Raw genomic sequence first — 9,234 nt, 5'->3', positions numbered from 1 at the left:
CAAAACTGATACAATCTCGCTCCATGGTGAGCCAATAATAACCTGCTCGGAGAATTTTCTTTGCCAGCACATATCCGCTCATATGTGGTCCGCAGACTCCTGAATGTACTTCGGACATGACAGCCGTAGCTTGTCTAGCATCTATGCATCTTAACAATCCAAGGTCTGGTGTTCTTTTATACAAAACTCCTCCACTTAAGAAGAATCCACTTGCCAACCGTCGAATTGTTCTCTTTTGATCCCCCGTGGCTTGCACTGGATATATCCCCATTCTGATGTACTCCTTGATATCATGGAACCATGGTATCAAGTTCTTCTTCAATCATGTTGCAGTAAGCATGCTGATCTCGTACTTGAATGTGCAAAGGATCGACATAGGCTTTGTCTGGATGGTGCAACATTGACGCTAGGGTAGCCAAAGCATTGGCGACCTCATTATGGACCCTTGGAATATGCCTAAACTCCAATGATCAAAACCGTTGAAAAAGATCATGCAAACATTGTCGGTATGGTATGAGCTTCAAATCGCGTGTTTCCCATTCTCCTTGAATTTGATGTACCAGAAGATCCGAGTCTCCTAAGACCAAGACTTCCTGGACATCCATGTATGCAGCTAGCCTTAAACCCAAAATGCATGATTCGTATTTAGCCATATTGTTGGTACAATGAAAACGAAGCTGAGCTGTAACAGGATAGTGATGTTATGTTTCAGAAATAAGCACGGTTCCTATTCCCACTCCTTTCATATTAGCAGCCCCATCAAAGAAAAGTTTCCAACCTGGTTTTTTGGCTTGTTCTAGCTCGTCAATATGCATCACCACTTCATCGGGAAAATAAGTCCTCAGTGGCTCATACTCTTCATCGACCGGGTTCTCGGCCAAATGATCGGCCAATGCTTGGGCTTTCATCGCAGTCTGAGTCACATAGATGATGTCAAATTCTGTGAGCAAAATCTGCCACTTCGCAAGTCTTCCTATCGGCATGGGCTTTTGAAAGATATACTTCAATGGATCCAAGCGTGAAATGAGGTAAGTAGTGTAGGATGACAAATAATGTTTCAATTTCTGTGCCACCCAAGTTAGGGCGCAACATGTCCTTTCCAGGTGAGTGTACTTAACCTCATAAGCCGTGAACTTCTTGCTAAGATAGTAGATGGCCTGTTCTTTCCTGCCTGTGACGTCATGTTGTCCCAGTACACAGCCAAATGAATTTTCCAGGATAGTCAAGTAAAGAATCAAAGGTCACTCTGGTTCTGGTGGTACCAGCACAGGCGAGTTAGACAAGTACCCCTTTATCTCGTCGAATGCTTTTTGACACTCATCAGTCCACTTGATCGCAGCGTCCTTCTTCAGCAACTTGAAAATAGGCTCACAAGTTGTCGTGAGCTGAGCAATAAACCTGATGATGTAGTTCAACCTTCCTAACATACTCATCACTTCAGTCTTGTTCCTCGGAGGTGGCTGTCACACCTCCTTTTTGCGCGCCCGGCCCCGAAGGGTAAGAAATGCGCGAGGGTGGAGTTTTTCCAATTTAAGTGACAATATTCGAAATGGGATTATTTATTTAATTCAGAGTCGCCACTTGGGAAAGGTTTGGCTTTTGGTGTCCCAAGTCACCGGTTTATCTTGAATCCCAAATCGAGGAAATTTTCGACTTTTCCAAATGAAGTCTGCGAACCAGAAATTCTAAGTAAGGAATTCTGTTGACCCGAGGGAAGGTGTTAGGCACCCTCGAATCCCGTGGTTCTAGCACGGTCGCTTAAATTATTATAATGGCTAAATATCTAATTTAAATGCGTGTTGTGAATTATGTGCTTTAATTAAGTTTAAGCCGCTTTTATCATTATCGCTTATTTTTATAGAATTGCAACGTCGTGAAAATGCATCTCGAACCACGTCACAATCAATGCGCCCGTGATCGTCAACACATTTCGACTTCGTTGAGATTTGGATTTGGGTCATATCAATGTGCACCCGAATTTAAGAATATGATTTAATTATGCCGCGCCTCAAGAATCTAACGCGTTATTATTTTTGTGGAAGGCCATGAAATTCGCTAAACGGCCTATCTTGGACTCTAAATAATTATTATGGTTATTTATTGAGGGCCACGCAATTTTGCATTTTTGTTTGGCGAGGCTCGCCTCTATTTTAGAAAAGGATATCCTAAAGTGGCTACATTTCTAACTATGTTCAATCTAAAATAGAAGAAAGAAGATACATGTCAATTCAAGTATATGCTTTGGGCCTAAATCTTATCAATTTCTGATTAGTTATTTGTAAAGTAAAAGACGTCCTACTTTTATGAGAAATGTTCTACTTTGACAAAGAAATTACGTGACAAATACTATGCTCATATCCAAAACATCTCTTGAATTGAATTCAAACTAGACTCATTTAGGCTAGGTTAAGGGAATTAACCCACTAAGCATTATTATCACTGGGGGTTCGAACGCGCTCCTATATACTGCCTAGCGGGTTTTGACGAAAGAAACTAAAATAAAACAGAACATCATTGTGTAAGGTGGAAGTATCCTATCCTATGCATATCATTATAGCTAAAACAAGAATCTGATCAGTCACTGTGTCAAATATTTGTACATCCTACGTACCACACCATTACTTAACCCATATCAACAAACAACTATAAACTAAGATACAAGAGGCTAAAACTCAGCTTAAGCATTAACTAACTGGCATTTTTACTATTGAATTATACACTGATCAATTCATACGAAAGGAGCAATAGACCACGAGCATTACAGACAGACATTTAAACTTCTTGGAATTCCTTTCATTTCATGCTTTCGAACTGTTACAGTTTACACCCACATAGGATTTGAAATGGGTACCTGGAATGCTGAAATGCAAAGAGGAAGAAGAGAATGACAGGGAAAGGTCAGCAGCAGCAGGAAACCAAATAGCAGTAGCAGCAGCAGGTAACCAAATAGAAACAAAATCCCAGTGCAAGATGCAGTTATAGCCAATGGGCAGAGGCAACAAAAATGACAGCAACAAGCAGAGAAGTGGGCTCAGGATTCAAACGGTCCAACTCCAAAAGAAGGCAAACCAATAAGAACCAAAACAAAAGAAACCTAGCTGATACTTGAGGGGAAATCAGCACTTATTTGAAACAGGTTAAACAAACTGGGAATCGAACAATTAGTAGGAAGAAAAAGACAGTTTCTGCTTTCTGTATATCCACCCTCTATCTCCTTTCTTTCCAAAATCCAAAATCAATCTTCAGTTTTGAAATTATACTGAAGTTATTAAAAGAAATCTTTTCCAGTTCCTGTTTTCAGAATTTGAACTCTCAGATGTTCCCTTTCAGTGTCTCTCTCTATCTCTGTATGCTCTCTCTCTGTATCTCTATCAGCTCTCTTTTTTTCTCTTATATCCTCACAGTGTGTGTATCCCCCTTTTTTTTCCCTCTCTTAGGTCTGTATATCTCTGTCTATCTCTCCTCCTCTTTATAATCCTTAACCTTACCCCTTTTAACAGCCTGTTTAGGATATATCAACATACCCCTCCCATGTGCCTTCCATTTTCAGTTCCACTTTAGCTAATTAAGTATTAAACCCCATCAACATTCCCTGGCAGACTTATCCTTTAAAAAGGTTTAATACTTCTTAAACTAAAGCAAAGTATGGGCAGTAGAATATATCTGACAGCATATGCTGTCAAACCATTTTTAAATCCAAAGCCCTTTTATGCAGGAAACAGGCTGTGCACAATGCACATGCTGTGCACAAGTGCACATGCCATCAACTTAGATTTCAATTAACAATCTACCCTCAGATTCAAACATAGCAACTATAAGTGAACCTACTTGATCCTTACTTTGATTCAAACAAAGTTGCAGCAAGCAACAGGTGCAATCGTTAACATTTGAACTACTGAAATTAATTGACGACATTTGTCGACTCGACTATACTAGTTATAACTCATACAGTCGTAGCCAACAATCCGACATTTAACAGTATCACACAAGGTTCGCATTATATTGACTAAGTAGAATTGCACTCGAGGAGTCAACTAGTCAGTCCAAATTTGAAAATCAGCTAATTGCACAACACTTACATACACATTATCAGAACAAATGGAAAGGCTTAATCAAACAACAGAGGTTCAGGAAAAGTGGTCAAGGCACAGTTGATAAAAGTTGAGGACACAAACAGAACATGAACAGACCCTTACAACAATCAAATGAACCAAAACAAATAAGAAAAGAAAGAACTCACCTTAAACCGCAAAAGATCAAAACCTTAACTCGGACTCGGACAGACCTTTCTTAAGGCTGAACGGACTTTAATCGAAGTGAAACACTTCGATTAAGGTCCATTAGACCTTAATTTCTTTGGCTCGAACAAGACACGAACCAGTGATGAGGAATCACCCAGTTCCAAAACTCAGATCTGGGATTCATGCTTCCCTGATCAGATTCGGACCAAACCAAGTATGGTTTGGTCACGAGGGGGTCTGGGGAGTGTCTGGTGTGAAGCTGGGGTTAAACGGTGTAGATCAAGTTTTGACTCGAATCTTCAAATGAAGATTCGAGGACCTAGAGGATGATTCGAACTAAACGGTCAACAGGTCCATGTTCAAGGTGGTGAGGGGGTTCTATGGTGTTCAGGTGGAGGTCACCGGCGTTCATGCCGCCGGGTTTCTATGGTGAAGGATACAGGGGCGGCGCTAGGGTTTGATGGGGAAGAAGGTGAAGACGGGGGCTGGGGTATTGGATAGGGGGGCAGGGTAAGGTTATAGACTTATATAGTTAGTGGGTGGGCGGATCCTGGCCGTTGGATGAGATGTGATGAAGGGCCAGGATCCTTCAGCTCGAAGGAAACGGTGTCGTTTCAAGGGTAAAGGGCTTGGGTTGGTCCGGGTGGAAACGGGTCGGGTTCCTCAGTGGGTTGTGGGAATGTGATCTTGACCGTTGATCAATTTGAGATCAACGGCCCAGATCGACCTGTATTAATACGACGTCGTTTGGACTCTCTGGGTATCAGCTGGACTGGACCGGGCAGGCCTAGTTTGGGTATTGTTTGTTTGGGCCAATTTTAATAAATTGGCCCAATCCGGAAGAAGAAGGGATCTTTTTCTTTCTTTTTTTTATTATTTTTATTTCTTTTCCTTATTTATTTTAAAAACAAAACTAAGCAAAAATCAAATTAAAATTAAATACACACTCAATACAATTATTTGCACACACACTAAAAATATTTCAAAACAGGTAAAATCAAACAAAACAAAATCACGGACAAAGATGCTTGTTTTGTGCCTTTCTATTTAACAACCATGTTACGGTTCAGATTATGCATGACACGTACATTTTTTTTGTATTTTGTTTTAATAAAGTAAAAATGGGCCAAAGTCATAAATAATTAACGAAGTGCCATAAAAAATCCAAAAATTGTACAACAGGATCAATTGTCGTTATTTTTTATTTCTTTTGGAGCGATTGTCCCGTGAAGCAAAAATCACGTGCTCACAGCTGCCCCTCTTTGTTCGGAAACACGAAGAGTTTTCGTGCAAAGATAAAGTGAGCGTGTATGAGCAATTTTTGCCTATGGACCACTCCGTATGAAGCATGTTTTTGAAAGATCTGACCGAATCTTGCTTCAAAGATTTCCTACATATCCCGGGCTAAACAGGAATCAGGTCAATGTAGTTCGAGAAGTTTTGGTAGCTGGGACTACCATGGGATTGCAATGCTTGCTGCTACTGCTGTTGCTGTTGTCATTGCTGCGTCACTGACCGCCTTATTACAACCAAACGAAAATTGGAAACTGAACTAACTACTTATATGCATGTCAACTGCTAGTTACAAGATTCCTATCTATGATTCTTTTAACGACTTGATCTTGGGTCTTAGCTGATTCTGCTTGTAGACTTCGATCTGAATCTTGATGCTTGTGAGTTGCGGCGACTTGTTTAATCTCTGGGATACTGAGTGAGACGCGATTGGCAGGGTTCAGTACCTTAACCAAATGTTGGAGTCAATTTGCCTTCCATTTACTCTGATACCTCGGGACATCTTCTTTCTTTTTTCTTCTTTTTCCTCGTTGATTCCGAACCGGGACTCATCTCGTGGGTCATTTCGATCCATGTGGCTCGAGGTTAGACCTGCGGGAGAAAAACAAACAAACGAACGAAATTTTCTGCCCCAGTTTTCACTAGGAAAATTTCGTTAATTATTCGCCAGGAAGTTCATAAAATTGATGAAGGAAGATAAAAATGCTTGGTTCAGGACAGGAGCCCTAATACTAACTAGCTGGGGAAAGGTTCAGTTTAGGGTTTAAAACCCTAATGCCGAACGAAGGAAAAATGCAGTTTAGGGTTTAAAACCCTAACGCTGACTAAAGGAAAAAGTTCAATTTAGGGTTTAAAACCCTAGTGCTGACTAAAGGAAAAATTCAGTTTAGGGTTTAAAACCCTAATGCTGATTGCATGGAAAAGCTCAGTTTAGGGTTTAAAACCCTAATTCTGGCTGAAAGGACAAAATTCAGTTTAGGGCTTAAAACCCTAATGCTGACTAAAAGGAAAATTCAGTTTAGGGTTTAAAACCCTAATGCTGATTGCATGGAAAAGCTCAGTTTAGGGTTAAAAACCCTAATGCTGGCTGAATGGGAAAAAGTTCAGTTTAGGGTTTAAAACCCTAATGCTGACTGAAAAGGAAAAAGTTCAGTTCAGGGTTTAAAACCCTAATGTTGACTAAAAGGAAAATTCAGTTTAGGGTTTAAAACCCTAATGCTGATTGCATGGAAAAGCTCAGTTTAGGGTTTAAAACCCTAATGCTGGCTGAAAGGCAAAAGTTCAGTTTAGGGTTTAAAACCCTAATGCTGACTAAAGGAAAAATTCAGTTTAGGGTTTAAAACCCTAATGCTGATTGCATGGAAAAGCTCAGTTTAGGGTTTAAAACCCTAATGCTGGCTGAATGGGAAAAAGTTCAGTTTAGGGTTTAAAACCCTAATGCTGACTGAAAAGGAAAAAGTTCAGTTCAGGGTTTAAAACCCTAATGCTGACTAAAAGGAAAATTCAGTTTAGGGTTTAAAACCCTAATGCTGATTGCATGGAAAAGCTCAGTTTAGGGTTTAAAACCCTAATGCTGGCTGAAAGGAAAAAGTTCAGTTTAGGGTTTAAAACCCTAATGCTGACTAAAAGGAAAATTCAGTTTAGGGTTTTAAAACCCTAATGCTGATTGCATGGAAAAGCTCAGTTTAGGGTTTAAAACCCTAATGCTGGCTGAAAGGAAAAATTCAGTTTAGGGTTTAAAACCCTAATGCTGATTGCATGGAAAAACTCAGTTTAGGGTTTAAAACCCTAATGCTAGCTGAATGGAAAAAGTTCAGTTTAGGGTTTAAAACCCTAATGCTGACTAAAAGGAAAATTCACTTTAGGGTTTAAAACCCTAATGTTGATTGCATGGAAAAGCTCAGTTTAGGGTTTAAAACCCTAATGCTGGCTGAAAGGAAAAAGTTCAGTTTAGGGTTTAAAACCCTAATGCTGACTAAAAGGAAAATTCAGTTTAGGGTTTAAAACCCTAATGCTGATTGCATGGAAAAGCTCAGTTTAGGGTTTAAAACCCTAATGCTGGCTGAAAGGAAAAAGTTCAGTTTAGGGTTTAAAACCCTAATGCTGACTAAAGGAAAAATTCAGTTTAGGGTTTAAAACCCTAATGCTGATTACATGGAAAAATTCAGTTTAGGGTTTAAAACCCTAATGCTGATTGCATGGAAAAGCTCAGTTTAGGGTTTAAAACCCTAATGCTGGCTGAATGGGAAAAAGTTCAGTTTAGGGTTTAAAACCCTAATGCTGACTGAAAAGGAAAAAGTTCAGTTCAGGGTTTAAAACCCTAATGCTGACTAAAATGAAAAAGTTCAGTTTAGGGTTTAAAACCCTAATGCTGATTGCATGGAAAAGCTCAGTTTAGGGTTTAAAACCCTAATGCTGGCTGAATGGAAAAAGTTCAGTTTAGGGTTTAAAACCCTAATGCTGACTAAAGGAAAAATTCAGTTTAGGGTTTAAAACCCTAATGCTGATTGCATGGAAAAGCTCAGTTTAGGGTTTAAAACCCTAATGCTGGCTGAATGGAAAAAGTTCAGTTTAGGGTTTAAAACCCTAATGCTGACTAAAAGGAAAATTCAGTTTAGGGTTTTAAACCCTAATGCTGATTGCATGGAAAAGCTCAGTTTAGGGTTTAAAACCCTAATGCTGGCTGAAAGGAAAAAGTTCAGTTTAGGGTTTAAAACCCTAATGCTGACTAAAAGGAAAATTCAGTTTAGGGTTTAAAACCCTAATGCTGATTGCATGGAAAAGCTCAGTTTAGGGTTTAAAACCCTAATGTTGGCTGAAAGGAAAAAGTTCAGTTTAGGGTTTAAAACCCTAATGCTGACTAAAGGAAAAATTCAGTTTAGGGTTTAAAACCCTAATGCTGACTAAAAGGAAAATTCAGTTTAGGGTTTAAAACCCTAATGCTGACTAAAAGGAAAATTCAGTTTAGGGTTTAAAACCCTAATGCTGATTGGCTGGGGATAAAGCTCGAGAATACTACACGATCTATTTTTGAGTTTTCTTGTTTTAATAGAAGATAAAAGGGAGTTTTGCGGGAACTTACCTTTTGAGTGAATTCCTTATTGCCAAAATGTTTCTTGTACCCGTGTACCTTCTTCTTTGGGCGACACCTGCTTCTTGCACGGTTGTCTTGGATTATACCTGTTTCAACTTTTCAGACAAAGAACAATTGTTAGTTCGGAAATGACGGTCGGTTCGGTGACCTTGATCGTTCCCAATTGCTTTGTTGCGTCTCTATTTCTGTTGCGAAGTCCCGCCATTGATTTGATTCGAATGGCGAAACCTTTAGACTGCTCAGGCTTGTATTTCCGGATTCTGTGATGACTTGCTTCGTAAGGCTCTTTTTTTTTCTTTTTTTTTTCTTTTCTTTTTTTTCTCTTTTTTTTTTGTGTCCCGTTTTGCTTGGAGGTTCTCAACGGGGATTTTATTGGAGGTATTTTGTGGGAATTTGTACAAAAAGGAAGCTCTATGGGGGAATATTTACAAAGTGGATTCTTTGTGTGGATTTTGTTCAATGGGGAATGTTGGGGATTTATTTCAAAGCGGGCTTTCTAGGATTTGTTGGGGTAAGCTTGCTGGGGAATTTTTACAAAGGGACTCGCTGGGATGTGCTGGGGAGATTCCATTTTTTTTTATATTGGGGAGACTCTGTGGGAGATTG

The sequence above is a fragment of the Nicotiana sylvestris genome, chromosome 1 (genome assembly GCF_000393655.2).
Source record: "Nicotiana sylvestris chromosome 1, ASM39365v2, whole genome shotgun sequence".
Taxonomy (NCBI): Eukaryota; Viridiplantae; Streptophyta; class Magnoliopsida; order Solanales; family Solanaceae; genus Nicotiana; species Nicotiana sylvestris.
The sequence above is the reverse complement of the archived record's forward strand: the minus strand, read 5'-3'. Positions refer to the sequence as shown.